The sequence below is a fragment of the Aethalodelphis obliquidens genome, unplaced genomic scaffold (genome assembly GCF_003676395.1).
Source record: "Aethalodelphis obliquidens isolate GAN/ISIS:26980383/991018 unplaced genomic scaffold, ASM367639v1 scaffold24, whole genome shotgun sequence".
Classification (NCBI taxonomy): Eukaryota; Metazoa; Chordata; class Mammalia; order Artiodactyla; family Delphinidae; genus Aethalodelphis; species Aethalodelphis obliquidens.
This window is the reverse complement of record NW_020837968.1, coordinates 18,608,350-18,625,824: the sequence shown is the minus strand read 5'-3', so window position 1 is coordinate 18,625,824 and position 17,475 is coordinate 18,608,350. Positions and strand designations below refer to the sequence as shown.

Genomic DNA, 17,475 nt, shown 5'->3' with positions numbered 1-17,475 from the left:
CCCGTGTCCCCTGCATCGGCAGGCGGACTCTCAACCACTGTGCCACCAGGGAAGCCCCCTTGTGAATTCTTTGACCCATGGATTACCTAGAAGTATGTTGTCTAATTAGCAAATGTTAAACTTTCAGTTTATTTAAACTAAAAAAAAAAGTTCACCCATTTCTCCCACCCTGTACCCCCCTGCCTCTGACACCACCAATCAGTTCTCTGTATCTATCAGCTTGAGGGGTTTTTTTAATTAAAAAAAAATTTTTTTTAATTCCACGTTTAAGAGAGGTCATACAGTATTTGTCTTTATCTGACTTATTTCACTGAGCATAGTGCCCTCAAGTTCCATTCATGTTGTTGCAAATGGCAAGATTTACTTCTTTGTTACAGCTAAATAATATTCCATTGTATATATTTACCACATCTTCATTCATCTGTCATCCATTGATGGACACTTAGGTTGTTTTCATATCTTGGCTATTATAAATAATGCTGCAGTGAATATGGGGGTGCGTATAGATTTTCAAGTTAATGTGTTCATTTTCCTCAGATAAATACCTAGAAGTGGAATTGCTATATTGTATAGTAGTTCTAGTTTTATTTATTTATTTATTTATTTTGCGGTACGTGGGCCTCTCACTGTTGTGGGCTCTCCCGTTGCGGAGCACAGGCTCCGGATGCGCAGGCTCACTGGCCATGGCTCACAGGCCCAGCTGCTCCGCGGCATGTGGGATCTTCCCGGATCGGGGCACTAACCCGCGTCCCCTGCATCGGCAGGCGGACTCTCAACCACTGCGCCACCAGGGAAGCCCAAGCCGCAGGAGGGTTCCCTTCTCTCCACGTCCCTGCCAACACTTGTTACTTCTAGTCTTTTTGATAACAGCCATTCTAATAGGTATGAGGTGATATCTCACTCTGGTTTTGATTTGTATTTCCCTGATCATTAATGATGTAGAGCAGCTTTTCATGTACCTGTTTGCCATCTGTATGTCTTCTTTGGAAAAAAGTATTCAGATCTTCTGCCCATTTTTATTATCAGATTTTTTTTTGCTGTTGAGTTATATGAGTTCTTTATATATTTTGGATATTAGCACCTTATCAGATACATGATTAGCAAATATTTTCTCCCATTCAGTAGACTGCCTTTTCATTTTGTTGATGGTTTCCTTTGCTATGCAGAAGCTTTTTAGTTTGATATATTTCCATTTGTTTATTTTTGCTTTTGTTGCTTATACTTTTGGTGTCAGATTGAAATAAATCATTGCCAAGACCTGTGTCAAGGAGCTTACCGCTATGTTTTCTTCTAGGAGTTTTATGGTTTCAGGTCTTAAGTTCAAGTCTTTAATCCATTTGAGTTAATTTTTATGGATGGCGTAACATAGAACAAATGTTTGTTTTTTCTCCTAAATATTTTATTGTTACTGGTTTCTGCTTTTAATTCCACTGTGGTCAGAAAATAGCCTGTTTATGATTTCAGTCCTTTTAATTTTTTTGTGTGTGTGTGTGTGTTGTGTGTGTGTGTGTGTGTGTGTGTTTTTGCGGTATGCGGGCCTCACTGTTGTGGCCTCTCCCGCTGCAGAGCACAGGCTCCAGACGCGCAGGCTCAGCGGCCATGGCTCACGGGCCCAGCCGCTCCGCGGCATGTGGGATCTTCCCGGACCAGGGCACGAACCCGTGTCTCCTGCATCGGCAGGCGGACTCTCAACCACTGCGCCACCAGGGAAGCCCTCAATCCTTTTAATTTTATTGAGACTTGTATTATGACACAGTGTATGGTCTGTCTAGATGAATGTTCCACGTAAACTTGAAAAAGCAGCCTTAGAATCCTTGTCTGCTTGTTCTGACACTTGGATCATCTCAGGCTCAGTCTTTGTTGATTTTCTTGAAAATGGATCTCATTTTCCTGATTGTTCACATGTCAAGTAGTTTTAGGTTGTATCTTGGATATGGTGAATGATTTTACAGAGATTCTGGATCCTGTTATATGCCTTCAAGAGTATAGCTCTTTGTTTCCTATTAGGCATTTAACTTGGCTGGCCTCAAACCCTAAACTCTTTTTTCTAGGTGGGCAGCACCTCATATCTCAGTTGCTGCTTAGAGTCTGCCCTGTGCCTGTGTGGTTCGGGGGCAGAGTTAAAGTAGACAGAATTTTTGGCTTACCTTCTCTGGCTCTGCCTTGCAGGACCTCCTCCCTCACTTTCCTGCAGCTGTGATTTCCCTGAATTCTTATCAACAATACTCTGCAATTTTTCCATCAGAGTTCTAGCTGCCTGGCAAGGTATAGAGTAGGGACTAAAAACTGTAAAAGTGGGAGACTTCCGCAGTGCTATTCTTTTCTTTGAAGTGTGAACTCTGCCTGCTTCTGGTCATTCTCCAGTGCATTCAGTTAGTTGTTTTTTGTATTTTGTCCAGAGTTTATACCTATTAACAACAGGAGGGTTGGTCCAAAAGAAGCTGCTCAGCCATATTAGGAGCAGAACCTCTAGTACTGCATTACAGATGTGTGTGTATCTATATCTTTCTAAACTGAATTGCAAGAGTCCATATATTTTGAGTTATGAAGGGATGATTTTACGTGGTGAAATTGTTCATACACATGTATTAATGGTTCCTAACAACTCAGTAGGGTTGTCTGTAAAACTACAAGTAAAATTATGGGCACAATTTTGTGTGTAAGTGCTTTTATTCTGGAGAAAATGAAGCATTTTAGTGTAGTGATGGAGAACTTGGATTTGGAGATATTTCCAGTCCTAGCTCATACACTTAACAAGCTATGTGACTTTGGAAAAATTATTTAACCTCTCTGGGAATCAGTCTGTTCAGCTGTAAAAGGAATAATTGTAGGGTTGTGAAGATTACATAAGGCATAAATGTAATGGGCTAAACTCTGCACAGCATTTATTAGATGTGCTTAGCTATTGATTTTGTCTGATTTTTCAAACGGTGTTCCTGTATAGGAGAAAGCCACTGCCAAAATTCCCTTCACGGTATTACCAGGGGCTCTCTGTTTATATAGAAGTATGGTTATTACACAGAAAACAGGTGTTCAATGAAATGCCTTGGGCAAAACTGGACAGTAAATAGTTACCTAAGGAATCAAAAAGAAGTGCATTTTTTTCTTTATTATCTTCTTTCAGGAATATTTTGGACATTACCATGTTTCATGATGATAGAAACAACCTTACGGAGACACCGCTCTGTTTTTCCTGGTTCCCCTTAATTGCTATTTTTTTTACCGTATCTTCACTCCACTCCCTTCCCTTCCCTTTGTAACGTCTCAGTTTTTATTTGGGCCCAAATTAATGTTCCAGTATCATACTACATAGTCTGGCCAGTTCTTTGTTATTTTTGTTTTTGTTTTTGCGGTACACGGGCCTCTAACACTTGTGGCCTCTCCCGTTGCGGAGCACAGGCTCCGGACGCGCAGGCTCAGCGGCCATGGCTCACGGGCCCAGCCGCTCCGCGGCATGTGGGATCTTCCCGGACCGGGGCATGAAACCATGTCCCCTGCATTGGCAGGCGGACTCTCAACCACTGCGCCACCAGGGAAGCCCCAGTTCTTTAATTATTACTATTTTTTTTGTCTTCTGCTGGTATTCTTAATTTCTTTCTTTTTTTTCTTTAAATAAAGAGTATATGGGTGGTGCACTTTCTGAACCGTCACATTCCTGGCAGTGTTTTTCTGTTACCTTTGCATATGTGATACCGTGACTGGATATCAAATCCTTAGCTTACAATCTTCTCCTTTAAAAACAATAGATATTTGCTTTTGTTTTCTGGGATAGAGTATTGCAGAAGAGAAGCTTTCTGTCTGATTTTGAGTTTCTTTTGTATTGTGTACAATGTGAATTTTTCTCGTAGATAGATACCTCTATATCTTTATCCTTTAGATTTTAAAATGTCACCATGTTATTTCTAGGTATGGTCTCTTCCTTAATATTTCTTAGTGTTGGGTAACCTTTTTGAGGTCTGAAGACTAGCCTTTTAATTTTAGACCATTATTCTCCTATTATTTGATTCTTGCCTTCATTCTCTGCTCTGTTTCCATGGAACCTGATATTTCGCCACATCCAATCTGCTGTTTACCACTCCTCCTGTATTTGTCAACAATTAGGTTTTTCCCTTAGAGAATCTTTCTCACTCTCAGATTAGTCCCTCTTCATGCTTACTTGCTTCTGTTTTTAGATGTGTTCTCTTGAAACTCGGTATGCATGTGCTTTAGGGTCTTCTGTGTTTACTGTTTCTCTTTCATAAGGGCACCTTTCCTCTAATCCCTCAAATTGATTTCTTTACAATTTTTCGATTTTTTAGTATGTCTGCATGTGCATGCATTTAGGTCTGCTAGGATGGGATTAGATATACAAGAATTCATTGGGGGCTGGGGCTGGGGGCTGGTGCCAGAGAAGGTAGGGAGAGGCTTTAGATCTAGGTTTGACACCCATGGAGGGAGAGGGAAGAAAGGAGATAGGAAGAATCTCGGACTACAGTTCCAAGAAAGATTCGGCCAGGCGGATGGAGACTCAAGCCAAAGTCATCTGTTGGAATCCAGCATCTCGGTGAATGGGCCTGCCTTAGTACCCCACATGCTCATTGGCTAGAAAGAGTCCCCGGGAAGTGGAGGCTGGGGTGAACTTGGTGGATCCAGGGGGCAGCCGATGGGACCATCAGTCAATGGTGCTCTCCACCAGGGCATCTGAAGGGTATTTATTCATGGTTGCCACAGTATGTTCTTCTGTTGCTTAGGATTATTTTTCTAGTTCAGGTAGTTGAAATCCATTTTCTTCAAATTATGTGGGTACCTGTGCAAATCTTAAAAAGCACACTCAAAGCGGGAAGGGGAGAGTTTAGATTTAGTGGAGGTTTACTTTGTCAGATTAGAGGTTCTTTCACGTGTGAGAGATTTGGGCAGCCGTGTCCAAAGAATTTTTCTGTTGTGGCAGCATGAAGTTGGCTGGGCCAGTGCCCCTTTCCCAAGTGGCATGGTTATGCCCTTCAGTTGCCAGCTCCAGCTGTGCCCTGCTTCACTGAGTGTGGAAGTGTGAGCAGCCCTCACCCTGCTCCCCAAAGAAAAATGACCTTGACTGGCAAAGTAAGAAGATCATAATTCTGAAATTGCCCCTTGTAGCATTAAAGACCGGAAGTAAGGAGGTTCACGGTGAACAGAGACTGACCATCTTGACCTCATTATATGTGCTGTAGTTTGTCCAGCTTTCACTGGTCCACGGGTGGGGATGTTAATGAGCTTCTGCTGGGGTCCATTCCAATAGCTCACGCTTTTTTTTTTTTTTTTTTTTGTGGTATGCGGGCCTCTCACTGTTGTGGCCTCTCCCGTTGCGGAGCACAGGCTCCGGACGCACAGGCTCAGCAGCCATGGCTTACGGGCCCAGCCGCTCCGCAGCACGTGGGATCTTCCCGGACCGGGGCACGAACCTGTGTCCCCCGCATCGGCAGGCGAACTCCCAACCACTGCGCCACCAGGGAAGCCCTGGCTCACACTTTTATATTTCCCGCTTTATTGAGAAATAGTTGACATACATCACTGTGTAAGTTGTAGACATACAGCATGATGATTTGATTTACATATATTGTGAAATGACTACCACAATAGGTTCAACTAACATCCATCTTCCCAAATATATACAATAAAAGGAAAAGAAAAAAGGAAAAAAAAATTCTTGTGATGGGAACTCTTAGGATTTACTTGTAACAACTTTCCTACATGCCAGGCAGCAGTATTGGCTATAGTCCTGTCATACGTTACATCCCTAGTACTTAAAAGAAATTTTTTTAAAATTTTATTGGAATTTAGTTGATTTACAATGTTGTATTACTTTCGGGTGTACAGCAAAGTGATTCAGTTATATGTATACATTTATTCATTCTTTTTTAGATTCTTATATAGGTTATCACAGCCTAGTACTTTTTTTTTTTTTTTTTTTTGCCTAGTACTTTTTAATCTTATAAATTTGTACCTTTTAACTATCTTCCTCCAGTTCCCCCTCTCCCACCCTCCACCTCTGGTAACCACAAGTCTGATCTCTCTCTCTCTCTCTCTCTCTCTCTCTCTTTATGAGCTTGATTTTTTTTCCTTATATATAAGTCAGATTGTGAATTTGTCTTCCTCTGTCTGACTCATTTCACTTACTTGCTCACACTTTGATTTGAAGGTAGCAGCCTTTCTCCTCAGTTTCTAGTACTAATACAGAGTTTTCTTGTTATATTCCTTTGGTCACTTAAGTGGGAGTTTGCAAGAAGGAGTTAAATGTATGTTCTCAGATTACCAACCTGAACCAGCGCCTGTTAGTGGGTTTTCTAAATTAAAAGTGCCTCCCAGAAAGTCCAATATTTTAATAGCAGGTATTAACAAGTCTAGGCTGGCTCTGATCAAAATCGGGAAGGTACCAGCTGTTAAACTTCATGACACTCCTTGTGCGTCTGATCTAGAACACGGGGAATCCAGGTGTCACTGTGTCACACAGGCCCTCTAAGCCATCTGTCTGTCGACTTGAAGTCTGATTCGGGTAAGGAATCAGGACTAGTAAGGAGGAGAGTGAGGAATTAGGAGTGTAGACAAATACTCAATGAAAATGGGCATTCAGTACGGAGAAGGCCCCCAGTGCTGGATACCTCAGTTTACCAACTAGATCACTTGCTGCACTTCGAGGTTTAGCAAAGGAATGACGATTAGTCTAGGAAGGCCTGTCATGTCTGCTTGTTGAAGTTCTTATCTTTCAAGACAGCTCACATTGCCTCCTCCAATGTGGGTCTCAGTGAAAGGAAACAGTGGGCTGATTTTAGAGTTAATTCTGCAGACCTCTAGTTTCCAAACATTAATTGTGCATGTCTATCAGTAAAACACTTGGGGGTGTGTACCCCAGATCATGTCACTTATCTATATAGAGCCCCATCTGCCTCTGAATAAAAAGCCCAAGTGCTTGGGCTTCCCTGGTGGCGCAGTGATTGAGAATCTGCCTGCTAATGCAGGGGACATGGGTTCGAGCCCTGGTCTGGGAAGATCCCACATGCCGCGGAGCAACTAGGCCCGTGAGCCACAACTACTGAGCCTGCGCATCTGGAGCCTGTGCTCCGCAACGAGAGGCCGCGGTAGTGAGAGGCCCGTGCACCGCAATGAAGAGTGGCCCCAGCTTGTCACAACTAGAGAATGCCCTCGTGCAGAAATGAAGACCCAACGCAGCCAAAAATTAAAAAAAAAAAAAAAAAGCCAAGCATTTGAAGCCCTTAAAAAAAAAAAAAGCCCAAGTGCTTGCTTACAATCCCCGGCAACCCCTTCACAGTCTATGCCCTCACCCCTCTCTGACCTCATCTCCTCCCTGCCTCACTCCACCTCAGCCGAGGCGGCCTCCTTGCTGCTGCTTGGACAAACCCAACACACCAAAGACACTCTGCTTCCAGAGCTTTGCACCAACTTCCCTCTGCCCAGAACATTCTATCTCCAGATATCCCCACTTCTCTAATTTAAAAAGGCAGCTACCCCTCCCCCACACACATCTGTACCTTTCCTGCGTATTCTTTTTTGTACCACCAATTTCATACTATTTATTTTACTTGTTTATTAAATGTCCCTCTCCCCCCTTCCCGCATAGGGATAAGCTCCATCAGGGCAGAAATATTTGTCTGTTTTCTAGTACCTGGTACATAGAAGCTGCTCAAAAAATGTGAACGAATGAATGTACTACTGCCCTAATATGATGTATTTTATAAAAACAATAAGCATAGAATTCCGAATATATTCATCATCCATCATATGGCATATCCCACGGAGTGCCTTTGAAACCTTTGCTTGTCAACGTAGGTGCCTTTGAAGGTCGTTGTGGAAAATGACTGGAACTTAGTATTTTATCAAAATAAAATCTGACAGCAATCTCAAGTTGGGCAGGAAGGGCAACCCTACAGAAAGGGATTCTGTTGCTCACCACCTGCCAAGTGACAAAACTGCCAATTTCTGGAAGAAGAAAGACTTTTCTTGTTGCCAGTAGAGGGTGCTGGGCACCAACAAATGTGAACAGGAGCAGGGCAGGGTGGGAGCCTGCTCCGAGGTGAGGTGACAGACAGAGGGTCAGGGGCAGCTGGCCTGGATTTGACCAGGCTCTATCCATTCTGATTCTTAGATTCCCGTATTGCATTTCAGCTTCCACTCTACCAGGTGTTAATAACTCATTTACAGGCTTGCTGAATATCCCAGAGCTACTTCTCAACAAACAACTCTTTCCTAATCATTTGCTGTTGTTTCTGCCAGAGGAATTGGAGTATCCTTGTGTAACAATTGCTTTATTTTTGTGTTATAAAACAAATTAGGGGAGGCGGGTACAGCTGTATTTTGTACACCTCTGACATATTTATTTCTGTCCGGTGTCCTCAGGTCACTTTAGTGGGAACTGTGTGCACTGATGCTCCAGCTTGTACTGCTGCCCCTCACTGCCCTCCCTCCAGCCGGCAGAAGAGGCCTCTGACCAGAGCTAGCTTCCTGTCCCGAAACGCAGAGACACAAGGAAATATACCGTCTTCTCTTCCTTCTCTCTCATCTCTGCAGAAAGGCTGTTGGAAGGTTCAACCACAGATTTTTTTCTTTAAATTATTTTTGTTGTTGTTGCATTGGGTCTTCCTTGCTGCACCCGAGCTTTCTCTAGTTGCAGCGAGCGGGGGCTACTCTTTGTTGCGATGCGCAGGCTTCTCATTGCAGTGGCATCTCTTGTTGTGGAGCATGGGCTCCAGGCACGTGGGCTTCAGTAGTTGTGGCACGTGGGCTCAGTAGTTGTGGTGCATGGGCTTAGTTGCTCCGCGGCACATGGGATCTTCCCGGACCAGGGCTCGAACCTGTGTCCCATGCATTGGCAGGCAGATTCCTAACCACTGCACCACCAGGGAAGCCCTTGACCACAGACTGAGTGAGAGGGGACTACAGGAGAGGGGCAGAAGGGAGAAATCAGGCTGGGGGTGGGGAGGACAAAATCCCAGCTTCTGCCCTGGAAAATCAGAGATAAGTGGCTGCTTTGTTTAAAGGCAATCCCCCAAGTCACCCTATGTGAGTGTCGAGGTAGATGGGGTTCCTCAGAGACGCTTCTTCCTCTCCTCCGTTCACTTGGCGGAATTAGGGAGGCTCCTGGAACTGCCTGGAAGTCTTGACTGGTCACAGCCTGGCATGGGGAGGGAAACCCATCTGCCAGGCTCCTGGGGAGCTGGCAGGTCTGTCTCCTTCTCTATGGAGCTGCCACAGAATCCCAGGGTGTTCAGGGTGCCGTGATTCTGTGGGTGTGGCTCCTCAGAGGCTGTAATATAGCCCCAGGCTCCAATTTTGTCTTCATCTAAATAGCCTTAGTGTGCGAATTGACTGATGTTACCACAAGCAAATACCAGGCTTTTGACTTAGAAAATGATTTTATTTGAATAAAGTATTATCTCTTTGTATATTGGAGTTCTATATAAGATTCAATTTATAAAAACAGGGTTTATTGATAAAGCAATTTTGAAAGCTTCGAGACATTAATTCTTTATATTGTTATTTTGGAAACATGATTTTTGGAAAAATGGATAATCCAGAACAAAGAGGGAAAAAAGAATGAAAACTGACCTTGAGATTTAAGAATGAAATATTGTAACAGTTATAATGTTAAAAGAGGCCAGATTTAAAAATTGCATGTATAAATTACAAAATCATTATGTAAAAACAGAGCACATCTAGGAAAAAATGACTGGAAAGAAATACAGGTTGGGACTTCCCTGGTGGTCCAGCAGTTAAGACTCCGCCCTCTCAATGCAGGGGGCCTGGGTTCGATCACTGGTCAGGGAACTAGAACCCACATGCCACAACTGGAGATCCCGCATGCTGCAACTAAAGATCTCGCATGCCAAAACTAAAGATCCTCCACACCACAACAAAGATCCTGCATGCCGCAGCTAAGACCCGGTGCAGCCAAATAAATAAAAATAAAATAAATAAATATATAAAAAAAAAGAAATACGGGTTAATGTTTACCAAAATTATCACTGGGGGATGTGAAAATGGATTACTCCCCCTTCTTTCTAATATTCCCTAAATATTCTATGACCTATGATCAGGTTACTTTTTTTTTTTTTGGCAACTACTAATCTGTTCTTTGTATCTACAAGTCATTGTTTTATTTTGTTTTCGATTCCATATATGTGGGAGATCATACAGTATTTGTCTTTCTCTGTCTGACTTATTTCACTTAGCATAATGCCCTCATTGTCCATCCATGTTGTCAAAAATGGCAGGATTTCCTTCTTTTTATGGCTGTATAATATTCCATTATGTATATATGTGTATATGTATATAATTTTTATTTATCTATTTTTGGCTGTGTTGGGTCTTTGTTGTGGTGCGCAGCCTTCTCATTGCGGTGGCTTGCCCTGTTGTGGAGCACAGGCTGTAGGCATGCGGGCTTCAGTAGTTGCGGCACGTGGGCTCAGTAGTTGCGGCTCCCGTGCTCTAGAGCGCGGGTTCAGTGGTTGTGGTGCATGGGCTTAGTTGCTCTGCAGCATGTGGGATCTTCCCGGACCAGGGCTCGAACCCATGTCCCCTGCATTGGCAGGAGGATTCTTAACCACTGCGCCACCAGGGAAGTCCCATGTATATAATTTTTATAACAATGAAACATGTTATGGCTCCTTTGCTGGAACGTCACTTTGGTTTATTTCAATTTTATTTTAACAAATACTCGTTGAGCACCTGCCCTGTTCTCTACTCTCCCCCACCCTGGGGATGCCTTTCTCACAGAGCTCAAATCCAGCAGCCAAAGTAGGTGTCTAGAACGTGGTTATAGTCGTTTTTTATCAATACATAGAAGGTGCAATAATGAAGCGTATTCATAAGTGACACAGCACGAAGAAGGAGGACTCATTCCATCTGGTGGAGTGAGGTCAGGTCACTGGGGAGGCGACTGGGGGCCTGGGTTTTAAAAGATCTTCCACCCCAGACAAAAAATGGGTATATAATGACGGCGTTCTTACTAAGAAGTAGCACGTGCATGCCACACAATGACTCATAAAATCCTTCCCTGTCCAGCCGTAGTGACAAAGGCTGGCTGAGGTGGGGAAGCTTAGCTGCTGTTCTTTGCCCCCATAACCTCCAGCAGACCCTCCCAGTCCTGGCCAAAGAAAGAGACAATCGGAGTTGAAAACACTGTTCAAATACTTTAATTTGCTCCTCACCGCAACCCTTCAAAGGATATTGTTATCCTTGTTTTACAGACAGGAAACTAACGCTTACAAATAGGAAATGCCCAGCCCCAGGGCACACAGCTTTGAGGATGCCCAGCTGTCTCCAGGATTCAACGAGATCATTTCCCTAAAGCACCCGTCTCGGTGCCTCGTGTTTTCTAGTGTTGGGACTGCACTTGCTCCCCTCTGCTGTCAGACAAAAGCCGGGAGTCAGGAGGATGCTGAGCTCCTGAAGCAGACCCCACTGGAACACGACCCTACGGACGGGGGTCTGATGCAGTGTCCTGTGTGCTGAGACAGGCCGGGTTTGGAGACTGTAAATGGCCTTATGTGTGGGTTTTAAAATCTTGTTGGAAAAAAGATACATCGTTTTTTTTTTTGTTTGTTTTGTTTTTTTGCGGTACGCAGGCTTCTCACTGTTGTGGCCTCTCCCGTTGCGGAGCACAGGCTCCGGACGCGCAGGCTCAGCGGCCATGGCTCACGGGTCCAGCCGCTCCGCGGCATGTGGGATCTTCCCAGACTGGGGTACGAACCCGTGTCCCCTGCATCGGCAGGCGGACTCCCAACCACTGCGCCACCAGGGAAGCCAAGATACATCGTTTTTTAATACAACAATGTTAAAGACAATTCTGAAAATGAAAACATGAAATACTACGCTAGCACAACTTATTTGGGAATGCTTTCTTGTTACTGCATTTCGTATTCTGTTATTGTCATTTGTTGTTAGGTCACAGACATACTGACCTCTCCCTCCCCTTCTCCCCAGTCCAGTCCGTGGCCAAGTCTGGAATGACCTGGACGGCACATCTGCCCGCTCCTCTCACCCCCATGGCCACTGCCTAGTCAGGCCTCCACCCCTCCGACAGGCTGCCCTCAGCACTTTAGTCTTCGAAGGTCTCTCAGCTTCATCTCTGAAGCCCCAACCCTGCTGTTCATCCTCTACACAGCACGTAGAATTACCTTTAAAATGTTTTTCTTTTATTGTGGTAAAATATACATAACATACAATTTACTATTTTAAGTATTTTTAAGTGTACACTTCACTGGCATTAATTACATGCACATTGTTGTGCAACTGTCACCACGGTCCGCCTCCAGAACTTTTTCATCTTCCCAAACTGAAACTCTGAACGCTTTGAACGGTAACTCCCCATTCCCCCTGCTTCCAGCCCCTGGCAGCCACCATCCTACTTTCTGTCTTTATTAACTTGATGACTCTAGGTATGTCGCGTAAGTGGAATCACACAGTGTTGGTCCTTTTGTGACCAGCTTATTTTACTTGGCGTAATATCCTCAAGGTTGTAGCATGTGTCAGAATGTCTACCTTTTTCAAGGCTGAATAATATCTTATTGTATGTGTGTACCACACTTTGTTTATCCATGAGAATTATCTTTTAAAATGCAAATCAGATCACGTCCGTTTTTTGCTCAAGACTCCTCAGTGGCTTCCCATGGCTCTCAGTCAGAGGCTTCCCATGGCTGGGATGCCCTCCTCCAGCTTCCGCCCCTCGGCCTCTGTGCTCTGGCCACGCGGGCCGCTTCCTAATCCCAGAACAAGCCAAGCCCTTTCCCAGCCCCACACCCACGTTGCCCTCTGCCTGGAACCATCTTCCCTGCTCCCTTGGCGCTGGTTCATTCTCCTCCAGATGTTGCCTCCTTGGTGAGGCCTCCCCAGTCACTCTTTCAGCACCCTGTTTACTTCCTTCACATTATCTGGCTTCTTTGGTGGCTTGTGTATTGTCTGTCTCCTCTCCTTGGAATGGGAGCTTCACAAGATGCAGACCTGGCCGTCTGGGTCACTGCCGTGGGCTCGGTAAAGATGCTCTGATGAGCGCCTGGCTGAATGGGCGCTGTCGGGCTGTCTGCGGGGGGCGTGACCTGCCGTGATTTAGTGTCACTTGCTCACTTGTCCTAAATGCGCTTTTATAAAAGTACTGATATTAGAAGGTGGTTGTGACCTTGCAAGGGGCTGCACTTGACTGTTAGGAACCCAGGTTTTCTCCCTCTCTTCCTTGTATCCACAGCCTCCTGATCAGGCAGCTGGACTGAAGGTCTCAGTTTCTCCTTCCGTCAAATCAAGGTGGGGCGTGCTGACAGCGTGTGTCTCCTCCTGACCGCCTAGCGCTTTGTGATGCTGTAGGGAGGGAGAGAAACTGAGAATTTCGGGTAAAGAGCTTTAAAAAGAAATAGATCAAATCTTTTAACTAGAGGAAGAAAGAAACCAAGAACAACATAACAAAATTATTTGAAAAATTTCCCCAGAGAAAGAGCAGAATTTCCACTCATCTGCATGTAAAAGTTTGTAATGAGGGAAAATCTATTCAATAAACACAAAGAATAATTTATTTTCAAATCACACATATCTATAGAAGCACATAAAAATGCATAGTTAGAGAAGGATGAAGAGATCTTAGAAGGAAAAGCCCTTAATTTAACATGCTGGCAAAGAGCTAAGTGATATATGTACCGGCATACTTTTTCTGTGTTGCAAATATCTCCTCCTACTTTCGGCTTGCCTTTTCATTAATGGGTTCTTAAAATAAACATATTATTGAATATAACATACATACATACATACATACAGAACAGTGAATACATCATGCAGTACAATGTGAATTTTTTACAAATGAACTGTGTGACCAGCATCCAGATTGAGAATCAATAACACCAGCGTCCCCAAAGCCCCTTTTATGCCTCCTCTGGTCACCACCCCTCCAAGGTAACCACTATCCTGACTTACGTACATGGGAGATGAGGAAAGTTCTCTTTGGTGCGTGCTTGCGTGTGGGATTCAGTGCATTGATTCGGGCAGTTGTTTTTTTCGTTTGTTTTTTTGCGGTACACGGGCCTCTCACTGTTGTGGCCTCTCCTGTTGCAGAGCACAGGCTCCGGACGCGCAGGCTCAGCGGCCGTGGCTCACGGGCCCAGCCGCTCCGCGGCACGTGGGATCCTCCCGGACCGGGGCACGAACCCGCGTCCCCCGCAACGGCAGGCGGACTCTCAACCACTGCGCCACCAGGAAAGCCCCAACTTGATGTTTTGATGTACTTATATATTGTGAAATGATCACCACAATCCAGCTAATTAATGTATCTATCACGTCTCTGTACTTACCATTTGTATGTGTGTGTGTTGAGAAGATTTAAGCTGCATCCTCTTAGCAGATATCAGTTATACAATACAGTATTATTAGCTATAATCACCATGCAGTACATCAGGTCTCTAGAACCTATTCATCTTGCATAACTGAAACGCTGTACTTTTGACCAACATCACCCCACTTCCCCCTCCCCCGATCCCGGCAACCACCATCCTCTCTGATTCTAGGAGTTTGACTGTTCTTTAAATTCCACATAAAGTGAGATCATGTGGTATTTCTCTTTCTGTGTCTTGCTTATTTTGCTTAGCATAATGTCCTTCAGCTCCATCCCACTTATTCCAATGGCAGGATTTTCTTTTTTGTGGCTGAAAAATATTCCAATGTGTCACACAATTCTTACCAACAACAATCCCCAACCCTTGAACAGCTCTTGACAACTTTTGTCTGCAAGACCGTTTTACGAACGCTCTTTCAATGAATGCTTGGAAGGAAATTTCTTTGTGTGGGTTAATGGATACAGCTTATGCAGCCAAGAAGCACTTCCTTCTGAATGTTTTTCAAAATTGTAAGGGCAGCAAAGCCAGTCTGTAAACTCTCAGAAGGTCTCTTCTGACATCCCAAGGGAGGATGGGACTCTTCCCCAACGGCATCTTCCTTGGCCTAAGATGTGGTGGACGGAAGCGTCAGGTGCTGGCTTTACTTCATTTTCTCATCCTCCAGTCTTCATGAAGTAGGTATTCTTTCCCCCATTTTGTGGTGGATCAAACCGAGTTATCAAGAGTGCTTAAATAACTTGCCCAAGCTCCTAAGCAGGCAGGTTATTGTCAGAATTTATCTGTTTTAACTACAGAGATTATGCATTAAAAACAAAGCAAAGCGGGCTTCCCTGGTGGCGCAGTGGTTGGGAGTCCGCCTGCCGATGCGGGGGACGCGGGTTCGTGCCCCGGTCCGGGAGGATCCCACGTGCCGCGGAGCGGCTGGGCCCGTGAGCCGTGGCCGCTGGGCCTGCGCGTCCGGAGCCTGTGCTCCGCGGCGGGAGAGGCCACAGCGGTGAGAGGCCCGCGTACCGCAAAAAAAAAAAAAAAAAAGCGAAGCAAAACAAAAATCTCATTTTTCTGATTACTAAAAAAGGCCTTCAGAAATTCTGGAAAATACGGAAGAAATATAAAGATGATACTAAAAATCACCCAGATTTCTTCAACTCAGTAGTAATCATTGTTAACACATTGGTAAATTTCTTTTTTTTTTTTCTTCTGTGTGCATTGACTGAAATCATACATTTTATTTTTTTCATATTCTTTTCCATTATGGTTTATTACAGGATATTGAATATAGTTCCCTGTGCTATACAGTAGGACCTTATTGTTTATCCATTCTATAAATAATAGTTTGCATCTGCTAGTCCCAAACTCCTAATCCAACCCTCTCCTGTACCCCCTCCCCCTTGGCAACCACAAGTCTGTTCTCTATGTCTGTGAGCATGTTTCTGTTTCTGTTTCGTAGATAAGTTCATTTGTGTTATCTTTTAGATTCTACATATAAGTGATATCATATGGTATTTGTCTTTCTCTGTCTGACTTACTTCACTTAGTATGATAATGGCATTATTTCATTCTTTTTTATGGCTGAGTAATATTCCACTGTATATATGTACCACATCTCCTTTATCCATTCATCTGTTGTTGGACATTTACGTTGTTTCCACATCTTGGCTATTGTAAATAGTGCTACTATCAACATCGGGGCACATGCGTCTTTTCAAATTATAGTTTTGTCTGGATATATGCCCAGAGGGGGATTGCTGGCTCATATGATAACTCTATTTTTAGTTTTTTAAGGACCCTCCATACTGTTTTCTATAGTGGCTCCACCAATTTACATTCCCATCAACAGTGTAGGAGGGTTCCCTTTCCTCCACACCCTTTCCAGCATGAAATCATACATTTTAATGATGATACATATTCCTTTTTAACTGACATTGCATAGTGTGAGCTTTCTTTATGCCATTTAAAATTCTTCTGAATATGGTTTTTAATGACTATTTAACAATTTATTTTGTGTATTTATCTTTCTTTTGTTGGGCATTTTCTTAATTTTTTTGGTAATTGTATGAAATGCTGTAGAAAATCTTTGTGTTTCAACTGTTGTCTAAATCTCAAATTATCTCTGTGGGACAGATTCATTTAAAAGGAGACTTACTGGGGCAAGTTTATGAATATTTTTAAGGCCCTTGATACATGTGACCAAATTACTGCTGCAAAGGTGGCACCTGTAAATGCACCTGGCACCTTCTCACTGCTCTCTCTGCAACATTGACTATTAACTTCTCAAAAGAATTCTTTACTAATTTGGTGCCCGAATAATGCTACCTCCCTGTTTTTTGGTTTTGTTTTTGTTTATTGAAGTTAGTTGATTTACAATGCTGTGTTAGTTTCAGGTATACAGCAAAGTGATTCAGATATATATTCTTTTTCAGATTCTTCTCCATTATAGTTTATTACAAGATATTGAATATAGTTCCCTGTGCTATTCAGTAGGTCCTTGTTGTTTATCTATTTTGTATATAGTAGTTTGTATCTGCTAATTACAAACTCCTAATTTATCCTCCCACCTTTCCCCTTTGGTAACCATAAGTTTATTTTCTATGTCTGTGAGTCTGTTTCTGTTTTGTAAATAAGTTCATTTGTATCATTTTTTAGATTCCACATGTAAGTGATATCATATGGTATTTATCTTTCTCTGACTTCCTTCACTTAGTATGATAATCTCTAGGTCTTTCCATGTTGCTGCAAATGGCATTATTTCATTCTTTTTTATGGCTGAGTAATATTCCATTGTATATATATATACACAATGGAATATTATATATACATATACACAGTATATATATATATATATACCACATCTTCTTTATCCATTCATCTGTTGATGGACAGTTAGGTTGCTTCCATGTCTTGGCTATTGTGAATAGTGCTGCTTTGAATATTGGGGTGCATGTATCTTTTCGAATTACAGTTTTCTCTGGATATATACCCAGGAGTGGGATTTCAGGACCATACGGTAGCTCTATTTTTGTTTTTTGAGGAAACTCTAAACTGTTTTCTACAGTGGCTGCACCAATTTACATTCCACCAATAGTGCTACCTTCCTGTTGAGTAAGCCTGTCCTCTTTTGACTTCTCCATGCTCC

At 43.3% G+C, this 17,475-nt stretch overlaps 1 long non-coding RNA gene across 1 annotated transcript; it reads left to right on the top strand.

The window, feature by feature from the left end:
- Positions 1-7,177: 7,177 nt before the first annotated feature.
- LOC113628569 (uncharacterized) lies at positions 7,178-11,548 on the top strand. The gene is made up of 2 exons (XR_003436145.1): positions 7,178-8,553; positions 11,217-11,548. It is a non-coding gene; the product is annotated as an uncharacterized LOC113628569 (long non-coding RNA).
- The last annotated feature ends 5,927 nt before the right edge of the window (positions 11,549-17,475 follow it).